Genomic DNA, 18,617 nt, shown 5'->3' on the forward strand with positions numbered 1-18,617 from the left:
TATCCCTCTGCAAGACAGGACTGGAGTAATTCTGTTATACACATGTATATGTACCCCCATGCTTCTGCTGAAAATGAACAGTTAAAACTCCCAGTTAAATAATTATTGAAGTTAAACATTTTGTACCGTTTCTTATTTAGAATTTCAACCAAGGAGAGACATCATGTAACATACCACAGTTCAATAAACCATTAACTATTTCAGTCTATTACAGCAGACAAACTTTCACCCGCGGAGGTGGTGCTGCGGTAGCGTTGTCGCCTCACATTAAGACGCTGTCCGGTTCGATTCTCAGCTAGAGCGTCTTCTCCGTGGAGACAAGCGTGAATGGGCGTACCTTCGTTGAAGGTTGTGCGTCAGGCCTGGCAAGCCGGTACATAAAAATCAACTTCCAATCATTAGCGGACTGGAGTTCCGCTGTGGCGACCCCTAACCGAGAAAAGCCAAAAGACAAACAAATTGGAGAATCTATAGAAATATTAACTATTGAGGGCGATGTAGAGGACCTGCAAAAAACAACAAAAAAAACCTCCTCAAAACAGCTAAGTATTCAACTGGCCAGAGAACCCTTTTCAGCCAGAAGCACACTGTCATAAATGCACCTTCCTGGTTACACTCAAACTGGCAAATTATACATGCATGCATACACGTATACAGAATGATAAAAAGTCTTATCATAACACTTCTTGTGTGTTCAAAAAAATCACCTCAAGAGTGAAGCTTAACAGGTAAAGTTTGTCAGCTACTATGAAGACACAAAACTAGTGGGTAAGAATTTCAGAAACCCAATCATAATTCTTTGTAGTACATGAACTGTAGCAATGCTGATGTATTACGATTGTTCAAAGCTACTCAGCAAGGTCATAAACAACTTTGAAAAGCTATTCGACACATCACTATGTCACACTTTAGTTTGTGGCAGCACAAGCTTTTACAGTAGTTATCTAAACACTGTTGTGTTGGCTACAGTGTGTGCTGTAGTGCAACAAGATAGCATAACAGTTCTGAAAGGTGCACTTACCAGCAAAATGCAGAACAATCTTAGATGACTGCAGACCAATAGGCATACTTTCTGTACTAAAAGCTTCTAATTCATTGATTTTACTGACCTCAGAATAGTGCAACAGGTTCTATAGTCCACGGAGCGCACAGGTTATGCTCCAAAATTAGCAAAGAACATTATGCACCTCCCTGACATGGGGTGCACATTATGGGATGCCTTCAGAGCAGTTATACTCTAGTCTCCCACTACAGCGTTTACCACAAAACAGCACAGGAAGATGGTAACAGCTTCTAAAAACTGTAAAGCAATTTATAGTGCTACACAAAAGACATAATGAAATGTTTAAGTCTTTAAAGTTGTTAAAACTGTTGAGCTGTATTTAGCTTCTGGCCACAAGTCCACATGTCGGCAACAACATCTTATAGTTTTCAAAGTTGTTAACTACACACAATTTTTCTTTAAAAAGCAGTATAATGTAGCTCATTGTCTCTGATCACGTTTCTTAAACGACTCATTTTCAAGACATGTCATGATCATTTACTCAATCATAATCCTCAATGATGTGCACATTTCAGAGCTGTTACACTCTAGTCTAATACTATAGCACATACAACTTTCTGACACTGTTCAGTGTTGGCTGTCGTAACGGATTAAATTTCTTAATGTGGCAGCTCAGCTCACTAGCATAACGTGCCTATCATCTTTTAAAACTGGTCTTCTGGCGTGTGTGTTTTAGTAACGGGTATGTTACAGCTTTAAACCTATAAAACACTTCAAGCTACACAGGAACCAATTGTAGTAGCATGTAGCATGTCAGAGCAGCTAAAACTCCATTTAGTGTATTAGAGCAGTCAAAGCACCACATACTACAAAGAATTAAGACTAGGTTTTTCTGATCTTAACCCACTAGTTGTAGGTTCTCAAAATGGAGGCTGAGATCACAACTGGAGAGGTGAATCTTAAGTTAAATTTCAGAGAACCACTTATTAAACATATAATAGAGAAAATTACGTTTGAGATGGCAATCATAACCAAGTTGAACTATAACATATTTTAACTGGAAAAGGGCTGCTAGCAACTGCAATGTGCTATTACACATGCACAAACGTTTCATTGAGCAGTGTTTTACAGCTTTGAAAGCCAAAAATGCTTAATGCAGCTGAAGAGATATTGGTCAGAAGCCAAGGGCTCTTATGAATGAACAGCTTTAAAAGCTGTTGGACGCTTCACTCTTCTACATTTTCTCTCTCAAGCTTGTGTGGCAGCTAAGTGTTTTACTGCTTTTAAACTCTTTCAGCATCCCACTGCTATTCTGAGGTATCCCACTGCTATTCTGAGGTATCCAGCACTGACTGCTGTCAAGTCTTTAGCTTATAACGAGAGCTTAATGGAAATAAGAGCTGCTTACAACTTTAAGGACCCTTTTAAGTCAAAGTTGCTTAAATTGCCTCCCCCCCCCCAAATTAGAAACATAATTGAGGTATTGCAAGTATTAGAAGTGGGATATGATCACAGACCAGACCATAAATTTTCTGTACAAATCAGTAAAGCTTAAGGATACAGCAAAGACTAAAGACCATTCCCTTTCAGTACTTAATATACAATAATTTGTTGTATTATGTATTATACACAGACAAAATACAATATTAAGAAAATACTAGCATAAGTTATAGGAAATGTGTAGAACTCAGAACAGCAGTTACACAAGATCCATTTAAAATCTGTGCATGTATTTAGGGAAAAAAAAAAGAAGTTATGTCTTACCATAACGTTCCATCTGAGTTGTAGATCTTTATTCATTCTTTACAGTTAAGACCTCTGTTCCATCCTCCAAACCGATGCGGCAGTTTCCCAGCTCGCGCAAGCCAAAAACTCTCAGCTAAGAACCTACCTAAAATGCCCCTCTTATACTCCAGATCGAGTTTGCCTACCCTAGATAAAGATGTAGTAATAGGAAAAAAGTAGGAGGCTCTGTCTGAGCAAATACCCTAACCTAACCAGGAGTACCTGAAGACTATCAGGAGTCCAGGCAGGGGGAAGGACGGCAGGAAATAAAGAATGAATAAAGATCTACAACTCAGATGGAACGTTATGGTAAGACATAACTTCTTTATCTGAAGTTGTAAATCTTTATTCATTCTTTACAGTTAGGACCGAGTCCCCAGCTACTCGAGTCCTGGGTGGCCCAAACGAAGGACATTCCTGAGCACCATAGAACCAAAAGATGCTTGCCCCTTGAAGGTCAAATCCAATTTGTAATGAAATATGAAGGTACGAGATTTTGCCCACATGGCTGCTGCGCATATATCACCCATAGAGGCTCTGGAATGAAAAGCTACAGAGGTAGCCATAGATCTGATAGAATGAGCCTTTATTCTGGAAGGTAAGGGTAGCTTATTCTGTTGGTAGATAAAGGTAATGACATTTCTAAGCCAGGAGGATAAAGTCACTTTGGAAACAGGTTTACCCAGTCTGGGTCCTGCAAAGGCCACAGACAATTGGTCAGTTTTCCCGAAAGATTTAGTCCTGTCCAAACCACAACAAAGCTGTCGGTGCACATCAAGGGTGTGCAAAAGGTACTCCCCTCTATTAGAATGCCTTGGGAAGAAAACCAGCAGGTCAATAGATTGATTAATGGAAAAAACAGAAATGACCTTGGGCAAGGAAAGAAGGAAGGGTCAGTACGAAGGGAAACCCTATCCGTGTGAAAGATCAAGTAAGGACTCTTGACACTCAAGGCCTGCAGCTCAGATGCTCTTCTTGCTGAGGTGAGTGCTACCAGAAGTATGATTTTCCAAGACAAAAATTTCAAATCACATGAATCAAAGGGAGAGCCTGTAAGAGATAGAAGCACCAGAGTCCAAGTCCCAGGGATCTAAGGGAAACTTGACCGGAGGTTTAACAGGTAATACTCACTTTAAAAAAGTCTTGCATAGGCGGTGTGACATAATTGAAGAATTTAAGACAATTATGAAAATTGGCAATAGCTGCTAAATGTACAGTGATCGTTGAAGCTGAGGCTCCTGCATGCTGGAGAGTAGTCAGGTATTGTAGAATCTTTTGAATAGGCATAGAGAAAGGGTCTAAGTTCTGGTCTTTGGCCCAAATAGAGAACCTAGTTCATTTACTAGAATAAACCTTTCTAGCGGAAGGTTTGTGTGAGGCCATAAGAATTTCATGATCAGGAGATGGGATGTCAGGCAGTCTGGCAATCACTGGAAGTGGAAGAACCAGGCTGTGAGCTTGAGACTGAGCAGGTATGGATGAATCAATCCCTGGAGGATGGGATAACAGGTCATGGTAATGATCCAGGATCCACGGGCTGTGAATCAGATGAGGCCATAGAAACAGGAACCAGACTTGACATGGCCAGTAGGGAGCAATGAGGATCACTTTGCTTTTCAACCTCTGAGCTTTCTGGAGAAATTTTGGAATAAGGGGAAATGGGGGAAAGGCATACAGAAGACCCAGGAGCCAATTGTGGGTTAGCACGTCCCTCGGTGGTTCCCCGAGGGGGGATCAAGGCAAAATGCTTCCGCCCTGAATTACAAATGCAGGAGCTAAACAGGTCACAGCAAGGCTTGCCCCAATGTTGGAAGATCTGAGCTGCTATTACAGGATTGAGGGACCATTCGTGAGGAATCAGATGTTCCTGCTCAGATTGTCCGCAATAAGGTAGAAACTCCCGGGAATGTGCATTGCTATAAGAAAGCAATTGGAAGCTATCGCCCACTGTCAAATCCTCATGGCTTCCCGACAGGGGGTAAAGATCTGGTTCCGCCTTGCTTGTTGATATACCAGACGACTGACATGTTGTCTGACTGAATTGGAATGGTCCCCGAAGGCAGGGATGCATGAACACTTACAACACTAAGAGAACTGCCCTCAGGACATTTTATGGGCAAGTTAGCCTCAGGTGCCTTGACAGTCTTTCTGTGGAAATGCCCCCACCACCCTAATAGTGAAGCGTCCGTGATTACCGTGGCCGTGGGTTGGGGAAGACAGAACAGTCAACACCAAAGATTCTTTTATGGCTCCATCCACCATAGCATTTCCTCCTTACAACGGTTCGTAAGGCGTATCATGTGGTTGAGTGGGTGGGTTAACAACAATCATTGTGCGGAGAGGAGCCACTGCAAGATTCTCATGTGCAGTCCCGCCAGTGGTACCAAAGTAATGGCAGCTGCCAAGGAGCCCAAGAGTTGCAGTACAAATGTGCTGGTACAAATGTGTGAGGAAAAAGGTCTTGAATTTGGTGTCTTATTTTCAAATGCCTGTGTGTGGGGGGGGGGGGGCTTGACAGGATGTTGTGTTGAAGAATGCTCCAATAAATTCCAGTGTCTTCGTTGGAGACATCTGAGATTTGTCTTTGTTGATTGTAATCCCCAAGCAGAGATCGAAATCTTGAGTGTAAGAGAGGCTGCAGACTAGGAGATTTCTGGTTGGAGCGGTAAGGAGCCAGTCGTCTAGATAGGGAAACACCTGGAATCCTTGTAGTCAAAGATGAGCTACCACAACTGCCATACATTTGGTGAACACTCAGGGAGCTGTTGAGACAGAATGGCAGTGCCCTGAACTGGTAGTGATTGGCTCCCAACCGGAAGTGGAGAAACCTCCGGGAGCGGTGATCCATCTTTTATGTGGTAGTATGCATCCCGTAAGTCTATAGAACACATTCAGTTGTCCCTCCCTACTAAGGGAAGAATGGACTGTACTGTGACCATCCAGAATTTTTGAAGTTTGATAAATTTGTTCAGTAGACAGAGATCCAGGATTGGTCTCCAGTCCCCTGTCTTTTTTTGGCACTAAAAAGAACCTAGAGTAAAACCGGGATCCCATCTGTTCTGGTGGGACTGGTTGGAGGACTCTTTTTCTTAGCGGTTTTTCTATTTCTAAGTCTGCTAATCCCCTCTGATTGGGTGGTACATTGGGTATTCGTTTGACGGGTCTGGGAGTTAGGTCGAAAGGTATTTGGTAGCCTCTGGATATTATTCTCTGCACCCAAACATTGGTAGTAATAAGATGCCAGGCTGGTAGATGTAGAGAGAAATGACCCCCAACTACTTCCAGAGGAAAACAATCGGGCAGCTGCTCAGGAGTGCTGGTAGGGTCTGCTGGAGAAAGAATCTCTGGCTCCCTGGTTACGCAGACCCCCTCTACCCCAAAAGGGGAGTCTTCCATACGAGTAGCCCCCTCAGCCCCGGGGGGGATTTCTCACCATGAGTGTCACGAAAGGATCCTTGGGATTTCTTGAACCATATCTTTCCCCCCTTCGGATTCCTGGAGTAGGGCCTCTGGGGGTTGGAAAAGCATATGCCCACAGCAGACAAGGTCTTTCAGTCTCTCTCACTATGTGCAAGTGTCACGTACCTTGGGTCCAAAAAGTGCAGATCTGTCGACAGGTGCATTAATGAAGAAAGATTTAAAGGGGTTTGCGAAATCACACAACCGCATCCAAGCATTACGTCTCATGACAACACCAGATGCAGCAGCTCGAGCTGCCCCCTCGGTGCTGAGATATCAAACGCATCAAGGAGTTTGTGATAGATTCAAGGGTAGCTAGCTGTGAGGCAAGTGTCACGCACCTCATCAGGCAGTATCCCCACCAAAGAGGAAGACATTTCAGAATTGGGTCTCTTTGGAGGCGAGTAAAGTGCACCAGAGAATTCAGCGACCGAATGGCGAAGGTCTGGACCATGGACAGACTAGGGAAGCAGGACTCCCTCTTTGGAGGACGGACAGTGGAACTATCTTCTGCCAGTTCCCTCTTGGTGGCTGCCACCATGACCAGAGAATCAACTGTCAGCTACTTGGACCAGTGGGGCTGGTCTTCAGGTGTAGCTAAATTTTGTCTGGCCTCCGGAGGACAGGTTCTACATTGTCCGAGGCCTTCCAGGCATGCTGCACAATTAGTTTAACAAGATCATCTGCTGGTGGGGTCACACAGGAAGTAGATGGCCGGGCACGGAAGGCCTGTAGAAACAGATTCCTCAGAAGGCGGCTTAGAGGACTTCCATTCCCCCCACTGTTAAGAGGATTTTGAGAATGTCTCCTAATGAAACATCATCTGGGAGAGAACGAGGGGACCCTTCCCCTTCATCACAATCAGTGTCTTCTGCGATAGATTCCTCCGGGGAGTCAAGGTGCTTCCTCTTGCACCATTTCTTCCGGAGTGGTTCTCCAGTGGGATCTTCTGAGGAGGACTCAGAAGAAGGGGTTCCCTTCACAGGGGATTCTGATACTGGTGTCCTATGGGCTGGTTTTGAGCCTTCAGAGTGAAGGGCCCTATCCATCACCTGTACAGCAGGCGCACCCGAGCCCACTTCCAGTGGAGGGATTATGAGAGAACTGGGAGCTGTCGGAACCATGGACATAAACGGTGCCAGCGAGAAAATAGGCACTGGATAAGGTACCAAGGTATGGACAGCCCAAGCACTGCTCCGAGAAAGCATCGGCTCTATTGCAGCCAATGCTGCAAGGGTGTTTGGTGCCGACAGGGGAGGCACTGCTGTCAGAGCTGAGACAGTATGTACCGAAGCGGGTGCTGGGGGAAGATGAGACAGAGTCAGAGCCAGAAGGTCTAGCTGGAATGGGCAATCCCCTAGCTACCAGAAGCTGGTCCACAACCCGCACTAGGTCTAGCTCAGAAAAACTCCTAGTGGATCTAAAAGGGGCTGCAGAAGGGGAATCAGGTCTTTCTAGAAAGGGACTAAATCTCTGTCCCAAGAAAGTGTCGTAAGTAGGAGAATATCTTGTCCTTGGCAAGTAATCGAATTTTAGAGCCGATGTAACTGTCGGCACTGTGGCTGGTGCCAAGGCATGTGCAGTCATCAGAGCCCATGGAGCCGAAGAAGTTGTCGGCACTGTGAACGGGGATGGTACCGAGGCATGTACAGTAATTGGAGCCCATGGAGTCGAGGAAACTTGTCGGCACTGTGAACAGGGATGGAGCCGAGGCATGAACAGTCATCGGAGCAGATGTAGGAGCCAAAGACGGCACCGAAGTCAGTGGTGCTGTGTTTGGAACTGAGATAAGAGTGAATACTATGGTCGGCACTGAGGGAGAGGACACAGATCCTGGTGTCAAAGAGGTCTGCGCCGAGGGCACCGGTGAAGCATGGAGCCGATTCAGTTCCGTAACTGACGGAGATGCAGGAACTGAGTGCCTCTGTATTTCCTTATATTTTTTGGTCTTTGGAGGGGGTGAGACCTCCGACCCAGATAGAGCCTCCGAGAAAGATGTCTTGAGTAAACCTTTTAAAATAAATTTATTCTTACATTCTGCCAATGTAACCAGCACAAATGTCACAATCAGTTTTCAAATGATCCACACCCAAACAGTAGACACAATGAACATGTGTATCTGAGTTAGGCATCTTACGTCCACACTTGTCACACTGTTTAAAACCCAACTTAGCTTTGTCCGATATGGTAAATGAAACAATGCTATCCTGTAGAAAAAATTAAGGAAGAAATACCAGTGGAGTTATGTTAAGGAATACCCTAGTAAAAGGGGCCTGTCAAAGACAGGAGAGAGGGACAGTCGAGAGAGATAAAAAATTAAACTACAAGAAAAAGGGTAGGAAATAGGCCTAGGTTATAGGTGACAGTGATAAGACTAACAAATTTTAAATTCAGAAGAAAAACGGTCATAAAAAACAACAAATTACTACTTAGCTTGAGAGAGATGGCTAACACGGCAAACAACGAGATCTGGAGTATCTAAGAGAGGGGCATTGTAGGTAGGTTCTTGGCTGAGAGTTTTTGGCTTGCGCAAGCTGGGAAATGGCCGTATCGGTTCGGAGGATGGAACAGAGGTCCTAACTGTAAAGGATGACTAAAGATTTACAACTTCAGATTCAGTCATTATGTACATCGAGGGTGCAGAAACCAAGACCCTTTCAAGATGAACTATACATAAAGTGAATGTTAAAGATATTGACTAAGAAAAAAAAAAAAAAAAAAAAAAAAAAAAATTCAGTCAACATTCTGAAGAATATTAAAATTAAATAAATTAAGTGTATATTCTCCAAATAAATTAGAAGCTTACCTTTGCTTGGTTAGCATGCAGAATGCCACATCATGAATTAATAATTAAAATGGAAAAGCTGCTCTGGTGGCAACAGAGGTATAAAAGCCCCAACTAAAGCCAAGCTAACACAGGCTCGATTAGCAGCTCAGACGAATGATGTAGCAGCAGGGAATGAGGTGGGCCCATCCTGGAAAGGAAGTGTGTGTGAGGATTCCCTGTGACAACCTTGTCAGAAGCTGGGGAATGTGCAACAGAGGACATATTCTAAAGGAAAGAATTAGGATAGGAACACAACTGAACTTCCACAGTCAAGATGAAACACTGCATGTCCACCTCTCACAACATGACCACATGACTGGAGGGAGCCTGGGAAGACAGGGCAGGGTAAGATAAGGCAGGTCTTTGACATCTGTTTTATTTTTTTTGGACACCACCACCCCACCAAACACCTTTGGACTCCATGTCAGCTCTAGTCATCACACAGGTTCAAGTCAGGGGGTAAACTGGAGGGACTGGTAAACTCAATGGGGGATGTGGTACATTGGGGACAGCTGTTAGCATTAAGCCGGGAGCATAGCATACTGAAACAAAAAGTGGAATTTACAAAATGAATTTCAATGGCTACAAGGATGTAATAAATCACAGCAGGGGTGGATGAATCAAAAAAGTAAAAAAACTGAAGAACAAAGACAAATGCTAAATTAGAAGGGTGGGAGGAAAGGTAAGCCTACATCTCTAAAAGTAGGCACAAAGAAGAACCTTGAAAGTGGAAGAAAAATGATTTGACCTGCAGGGCTTTTTAAAACCTTAGGGTGTCATTTGTAGTGCAAGTGGCTCAACAGGTAGCACATTTGCCTTATGCTGAATACCACATGGCTGTGGGGTCTATGTCTACACCACGTACTTGGATTAATTTTCTTGTGTTGATACTTTAATGTAGTGCAAGAGAGGTGCCATCCTTCACACAAGACACTAAACTGAGATATCTGCCCGATTTGGTGGTAGCTCAGGTGAAACTAAAAAATATAAATCTCTCAGCACTTATTAAAAGAGAAGGGGAATTTCCCTACAACAAGCATCTTGACTCTCTGATGGAAATGGAGCAAGAGTCTAGTAGGACTTATGATGACCCACCACTGGAACAGTAATCAAGGAGCCTCAATCCTCCCCACTGACACCAGTGGGGAATGTACACTGGGTGGATAACAGGTACACACACAGCATTTCCAGATGCAGCCCTCTGCATCAAGTGCAATTTCCCTTAAGAGCCCAAAGAGGGACTACAGTCAATCTGGGGCTGGTTTCTACCTTTTCTCCAGATCCACAATAAGACTCCCCACTGGCACAGCTATAGAGTCGAGATCGCGGCTGAGTGGCCAAGCAAAGACCTCCAGCACACTTTGTGTCTAACCAGTCCATCATTTCCCTGCCCAAGTAGCTGACACACATACACACACACACACACACACACACACACACACACACACACACACACACACTTGAGAAAGGTTGTCAGAGGTTTACCAGCTATGCCCCCTTTGGCCCAGACTACAAAGTAGTCATCATTGTCACAGGCCAACTCCTTATTGGCTACTTTAAGGACCTTAGCAAAGGGTGTCTAATCTTACTGTTTTATATTAAAATTAACACAAATGGTCATTTGAACAGGAGTAAGGCTATTAGAAGTGGCCCACACAGTGCCACCAAATAAATATCCAAACACTCTCAAAACTCAAGTATTTCTAGACAGATCAGCCACAATTAAAGGTTTAAATACATTTAATAATAAAAGAACATGAAAATACTCAGTATATATTCACAGTGAGAGTTCAAAAGCACAGGAAATACTTAAAACAATATTGCAGGACAGTCTCAAATAAAGAAAAATATCTAAACTAAGCTTTGCTATATCCCTGACTATATCCAAGAGAATTGTTGTGTTCCCTAGAAACTGACTTCATCAGAGCAAGGCAGATGTGGTGAATGGTTCTTGTCAGGTCCAAGACAGAATGCACCACCTCTCTAAGAGACTCCTCAAAGTAATCTCTCAAATATTACTGCTGGGATAGCATGCAGAATGACACAGTTTCTTGTCATCTGACTATCCCAGGCGAAACCCCCACTGCTGGGGGCTTGGCAGTATTTAGCATCTACCTGTAAAAATACATAGACCTCAGATCTTTGGCAGATGCTGGAAGTTAAAGCAATTGCATTCCTTCATACTTTCAGAGGTAGAAATTCACTCCTAAGACAAAACAGAAAGCTCCCTAGTACAGACATTACATCTCCGGCCTAACTTATAAAGTCATTTAATGTATTTTTCTGAAGTTAACCTCCTGTGCTCCAGTTTCCACTATTAAAATATATACATTTAAACAGTTAAAATAGTGCATGTACATTTCTGTTCTATTCCAGTAGGACACACTGTGGTTACATTTTAAGCACAAAATACCTTCAACACGTCTGTACAAACCAGTTTGATATACACGTCATACAGTTCTAATAAAGTTGTAACACAAGCATTATATAAAAATCACTTTGATATTCACAAATGACAATTTACAAATTTCCAGCTAGCTGTGCTGGCATTACCTCCTTTCGTGACATAACTAACACTAATCAGAAGTTAAATATAAAGACTGCAGATTACAGAAAGCTCATCTAACAGCAGCACAGAAAAGAAAGGGCCTTTTTGTTTGGTTTATAAAGGCTACAGGAAAAGAGAGTGAAACAAAAGAATAAGCTATCAGTGCAAAGGAAATTACACACAGAGGAGGTAAAAAGGAGTAAGAAACTTTCAAAATCATATAAAATGTACAATTGCCCATTTCATAAGAGATTTAATAGAGGTTTCTTAAAAAAAAAAAAAAAAAAAAAAAAACACAGAAAACCGCATTTAATAAAGAAACACAATGGTACTCAACATGTGAGGGATAGCAGACCTTAAAACTAATGTAAAACATAAGAAGTGTTACTGACAGAAAAAGATAAGATGGTATAGCATACCCTAAATAGGAAAAGAAAGCTTTTCCTCAACTAGTAGCTCTAAATCAAGTGAGGAGACAGGTCATTTTTGCATGTAGCTCTGTGTTATTAAGCTAAAGGAACAGATATGATTAAAATGCAAAGAGGAGGAAAGTTCCAACCAAATTATAACCTACTTGAATGACTGATTGTGAAATACTGGGGAAAAATAAAGAGTGTAAAAGGAGTTGACCAGATGAACCAATAGCAACAAAAAAGGTTTTGCTGGCAGTGCAACCATACTTCCACTTGCAGTCTGTTTTGGTTAAAGAATGGAGAAATTAATTTAAAGGCAGAATGACTTGAAATGTTTCTGAAGTGATTCAGTAGGTTCCAAAAAAATGGTGCTACAATCTTGTGTGTGGAATGCAATTATGTTTTGCAGAATAATTACGTTTGGTTAGTAAAGTAAATATACAATTTCTCAGCATGCAAAAAGCATGCAATATTAAAATTAGAATACTATTTGCAGTCAGTGTTTAGTTATCAATTGTTGATAAACCAATAATCATCAATCCTGCAAGACGGAATATCGCCGCGCCAAGGGCAGGGGAGAAGTACTAGAAGCGATAATGATGGTGTTTACAATTAGTACGAGATTCTAAGCTACCCATAAAGGCATTGTCACTGTATCTACTAATTTTTCATACACCCAAAGACCATATCCTATTTATATAAAACAGATGTGGAGAAAAACTACAAAACATGCAGCCGGTGTAAAGAAAACCTGCCAAAAAAAAAAAACCTTCAAAAATTTTACAAAGGGTTAAAAACAGCATTATGATGCAAGTAAAATACAAGACAAAGGTAAAAAATAGACTAAACACTCATTTTCCTCATGTCCACTGAAAGCAGCACTCAAGTATTCAGACAGCAAAAATCAGCAGATACTGCTGTGGCCACCATTGTTCTTACCCAAGAAGCCAGAATGCACCACACATATCATCAACTAATGATAAATTTAAAGTGTAAAGATAAAGCTACAAAATATGCAGACTTCATGAATTACTACAATGGAACAGGCTTGTCTTCGCAACTGGAATGTTTGTGTACTCTACATTTTGGCCACTGGAATGTTTGTGTACTGTACATTTTGGCCATTCTTGTTTGTAGGATACAAAAAAATAAATAAAATATATATGTCAGATATAATACGCAGCAGAAAGTAATCAGTGAATAAGGTGACAAAACACAAAACATCTTGGGAGTCTTTTATTCATGAATGAAGGTAGTATGGCTAGAAAGACTAACCAGTAATCTATCACAAGATTTCACCTGGGATGAGAAGGGAAAGTCTACTTAATGGGGGATGTGATGTCTGGTCAATATCCCACCGAACTGCCAACAATACGTGACGGCCCCTACTATCCTGGGTCAGTAAGAAACTTCAATACTCACTATTGACTCCAACGTGAAACAGTCACTTAGGAGTAATATTTCACAATTTTACCCAAGAGCACAACAGGAACATCCTTGATAATCTGGGACTGGACTGTATACTTCTGTCCACCCCTAATGTAACTCCTTATTACATACTCCAGAGCAATGTGTCAGTTAAGACCTCTGATACATTTCACACTTGCATTGAATCTCACACATCCAAACACTTCTTGGAAATCCCAATACAGATTTCCAGCTGCAACCCTTCCCCAAAGTAACAGGCTGCCACCAATCAGAACATCTACATGCCCTTTTAAAGGGGTCTCCAATTATTAAACCTGGGTATCAAAACAAGCAGTCATCGCACTAGGGTTATCCTGTCGTCAGGCGGTCCCGCAGTCGGCCAGAGTTCCAAAGTCTTGGCCCGGCGTCGGTTGCTGTCGCTTCTTCCCTGACGTCAGTGCGCCAGGGGTATATAATATGCATCCAACGCCATTTTCTGTTTTTCTTGCCCCAGATGTCAGGTGCCCCCAAGTGGGTAGGCAATACATATTGCTAATCAAAAATATACATATAAAATAAAAACAATACCTTCAGTTACCAGCAAATACACCCCAAAGGTTGTATAGGATAGAAAGGTATAGATAAGTCCAGCTAGTTCAGAGGGGATGGAGGGAGGGTAACCTGGACTGCAGCAGTGTGAACACTCCAACATCTACATTTATGGTAGGTACAAAACTGTACTATGTTCATAGTGTTACAGTGCTGCAGTCATCACACTTGGGTTGAATCCCAAAGCTAAGTTTGTGTGGCTGGTCTATAGAGAGTTAGGATTGGCTAAGAGGCCCTGCAGAACTGCAGTGGCAAATCCTGCTCTGGATTTAGAGTAAAGGGGCAGGTGGTAATGCTTGGTGAAGGTGTGCACTGAACTCCAACTTACAGCCTCCAACATTTCCTTGGTAGGTACTCCTCTTGAGAAAGGCTGCTGAAGTGGCTGTTGCCCTGGTGGAATGAGGCCTAATGTTATTAGGGACTGATTTTCCATGCTGTATGTAGCAGTACCGAACACAGTGTCCTATCCATTTGGATATAGTCTGCTTTGAGATATCCTTGCCTTGTGATCCTGCAGCATATGCTACAAACAGTTGATCAGTTTTCCTGAAAGCATTTGTTTTGTCCAAGTAGAAGCGTAGCTGCCTGTGTATGTCCAAAGAATGTAGAAGCTTCTCCCCTTTATTTTGGGGGTTTGAATAAAAAGTAGGCAAATGGATGGTTTGGTTAGGAGCCACACTAGATACCACCTTTGGCATGAAGGTAGGGTTTGTCCTTAAAGATACCCTATCCTGATGAAAAATTATAAAAGGTTCCACTGCCATTAATGCCTGTAGCTCAGACTCTTCGTGCTGAAGTTACTGCCAGGAGCAGAGCTGTTTTCCATGATAAAAATATTAGACCGGCTGTATTGGCTGGCTCAAAAGGTGGTAGGGTCAGTTTTTCCAAAACAAAATTGAGGTCCCAAGTTGGTGTTGGTGCTCTCTGGGGCAGTCTTATGTTTTTAGCCCCTCTGAGGTACTGCTTTAGCAAGGGATGAGAAAATAAAGGAGGATCCGTGTTGTAATGTGCAGAAATTGCAGAGGCATGAATCTTAATTGATGAAAAGGATAGGCCTCTATCCATCATCTCAGTTAAGTATTGTAAAATCTGAAGAATGCTTGGAACAAGAGGGTCAAGGCTGTAAGCTTGGCTCCAAGCGCAGAATCTCTTCCATTTTTCTGAGTAAGTTTTCCTGGTGCTAGGCCTCCTGGCCTCCAAAATGACATCCATAACAGCTTTAGAGAGAGGTATTGTCTTGTTTGACTAAAGTACCTGCCATGCAGCCAGATTTAGGGTTTTGAGCTGACCGTGCAGGATCCGATTGTTTTGTTGAGTCAGAAGGTGTGGAATTTGGGGCAGAATCCATGGTGGGCCCTGAGCCAAGTTCCTTAAGATAGGGTACCAGTGCTGGCGTGGCCAGTCTGGAGCAATCAGGATCATCTGTGGTTTTTCTCATCTGGTTTTTAGGAGTACCTTTGAAAGGAGAGGCAGTGGTGGGAAGGCATAGACTTTCAGGTTTTTCCAGCTGAACAGAAGAGAATCCACTTTCCATGCTTGTTTGTGATAAGTCCTTGTGCAGAATTTTTGTAGTTGGCAATTCAGAGGGGAGACAAAAATATCTATGTCTGGGCATCCCCATTTTTGTGTTATCATGCTGAAGATTTGTGGATTCAATTTCCATTTGTGAGTGTCCATGATATTTCTGCTTAGTCAGTCTGCCAGAGTATTTTTCTTTCCTGGCAGGAATTGTGCTTGCAGGTGAACTTGGTACATTAGAGCTGTGTTCCACAAGGTCATGGCTTGCCTGCAGAGGGGATAAGAATGAGTGCCCCCTTGTTTGTTTATGTACCACATTATTGTGGTGTTATCTGTCTTAAGTAGTAGTTGTCCTGGATGTAGAAGGTCCTTGAAAGCTGTTAGGGCATTTTGAACAGCCAACATCTCTTTTTGATTGATACATCAAAGATACATCTGGTCTGTGTTCCACTTGCCCTGAATGCATGTTCCTGCCATGTGTGCTCCCCCAGGAGTAGTCCGAAGCATCTGTTAGAGTTTGCCTGGCTGTGGGTTGGGTAAAAGACTGACCCTTGTTTAGGTGACATGCCTGTGCCCACCATCGAAACTCCTGCTGTAGGCAGGGAATTATTGGAATTACTGCTTCTAGACTGTGAGAATGTTGTGTCCAAACACTTTTTAGGTACCATTGTAATTTCCTCATATGCAGTCTGGCAATATGGTATTAGTAGTATGCAGGATGCCATGAATCCCAGGGCCTGCAGAATTTTTCTTGCAGGGAGATGCGACGTTTTTGCCAGTAGTTGAAAATGTTGAGTTAGTTACACTTGTCTGGCGTGAGGTAAGCCATCTGGGCCGTTGTATTTAAGCTGGCACCCAGGAATGCGATCTGTTGTGAGGGCACTAGTTTTGACTGCTTTTCGTTTACTGTGTACCCTAGAGAAATTAGCATTTTTTTCACAAACGACAGATGCTGTAGAAGAATATCCTTTGTCTCTGCTTGAATAAGGCAGTTGTTCAGGTATGGATATATTTGAATTCCTTTTTGTCTGCAAAATGCAATTACTGGTGCCAGGCACTTTGTGAAGACCCTGGGCGCAGTAGATAAACCAAAGGGCAGTGCAGAGAATTGGTAGTGCATTGTACCAGCTTTGAATCGGAGGTATCTTCTGCAATTTTGGCTGATAGGGACATGCAGGTATGCCTCTGAGGTCCAGAGTAACAAGCCAAGCCTTCTTGCCCAGCATGGGTAGAAGCTGTTGTAATGTCAACATTTTGAATTTCGGAATATCTAGGTACGTATTCAGAATTGAAAGGTCCAGTATAGGCCTCCAGGCTTTGTCCTTTCTGGGGACCAGGAAGAATCTTGAGTAAACTCCTTGTCCTTGTTCCTGTTGTGGTACTTTTTGTATAGCTCTCATGTCCATGAGGGCTGAAATTTGTTTTTGTGCCTCTGCCCATTGATTTTGTGGCAGGTCTGGCATTCCCTTTAGCTCTGGTAAAGTATGGAAGTGGAATCTGTAACCTTGAGACACAATATTCAGGACCCATTTGTCTTGGGTAATTGTTTGCCAGTTTTGAGAAAAAAAGTGCTAGTTTTCCCCCCAAGGGGGCTTCCAGAACGGACGTGCTTGGCGTATGCAAAGGAAAGTCATTGTGACTGTTTCCTATAAGGTTGAGACTTGTCCTCACCTCCTTTTGAGGTTGAGGTGCCCCACTGTCTTTGTCTGTTTGAACCTTGGGGTTGAGATCTGCCTCTTGGGCGTCTATATCTGCCTCTCTGTGGCCAGTCTGACACTGGAAAGGACCAATTTTTTGTTGGCCAATTTCTGCTAAACCGAGGTGGCTGCACCTGTAAGAAATCCTTGACTGTTTGCATAGCTTTAGCTTTATCCTCCATTTTCTTTAACACCTCTTCTGCCTTAACACCAAACAAGGTATCATGTTGTAAAGGAGCATCCAATAACTTTGCCTTAACACGTTCAGGTAAACTCTGTTCTTTTAACCAAGCAGGTCTTCGAATAACAGAACCTGTAACTGCGGCTCTACAAGAGGCCTCTAAAGAATCAAAACCACATTGCAGAGTATGTTTTCCCACCTGTTCAACTGCATGCAATAAATCCTGCATTTCTTTACAATCAGGAGCTTCTGAGCTAGCAAGCATTTTCTGTTTTAACTGAGCCATTAAATACTGTTGGTACTTAACCATGTGAAACTGTCAATTTAAAGCTCTTACTGCTAAAGTTGCAGACGTGTATACTTTCTTCCCCCATCTATCCAAAGCTCTGGAATCTCGGTCAGAGGGTACTGGATTTTTTGCAATGGAAGCTTTAACCCCTTTTGGACCCTGGGAAATGGTCTCTGGATCAGCAGAAGGGTTTTTGTAGAGAAACATGTGAGAGTCAGGGACTCTGTAATACCTATTTGGTTTGGCTGGAGCAGGGGGCAAGGAGTGAGGAGATAAGCTGGATTCAGAGAACACATCATCCACACTGTCTAGCACAGGTGGAATAGCCAGGGGCCTGTGCTGAGGCAATAAGGAGGAAATCCCTGAGCCTTTTCTTGGATTCTGAGTATTCCTGACTTTACACACCATGAGGGAACATTTCCATTGGGAAAGTTTCCCCAAAAGAGTAATCCTCAGGAGGAGAGGCTGAAGGGATAGATTCCTCAGCATCAGAGTCCTCATAGGGGGGTAAAAGAGTATCCCTGGTCTGAAGAGGAATCAGAGGAAATGGAAACCTGATCAGAGGAGTCAGTCTGTATCCTGCCTAGGCCTTTTCTCAGGAGGCGGATGGGAACCCCTAATTAGAGTAATGAGGTCTTCGGCCATTTTAAGCATCTGTTTCGTAGGCATAGAGGACTGTCCAGGAGAATGCTGTACTTGTTTCTTTGCCTTTAATGGTACCTTTGTCTTGGCTGTTGTTTTAATGGTAAGTTGTGAAGGTCTGAAAATACCCTCAGAAGCCGGTGCCTGCTCAGCAGCTCCGGACCCATCTGAGGGATTAGTTTCCGTAGGCCCAATACCTTGAGTTTCCAGAGGCCTAGCTGCCTCCATGTGGGAGTCAG

At 43.0% G+C, this 18,617-nt stretch overlaps 1 protein-coding gene across 2 annotated transcripts in view; it reads left to right on the forward strand.

The window, feature by feature from the left end:
- The window catches only part of BUB1 (BUB1 mitotic checkpoint serine/threonine kinase), a 2,040,509-nt gene that overhangs the window by 349,270 nt on the left and 1,672,622 nt on the right, over positions 1 to 18,617 (forward strand). The gene's annotated exons all lie outside the window — the stretch shown is intronic.

Source organism: Protopterus annectens, chromosome 1.part2 (assembly GCF_019279795.1).
Source record: "Protopterus annectens isolate FY-2018-M chromosome 1.part2, PAN1.0, whole genome shotgun sequence".
Lineage (NCBI taxonomy): Eukaryota > Metazoa > Chordata > Ceratodontiformes > Protopteridae > Protopterus > Protopterus annectens.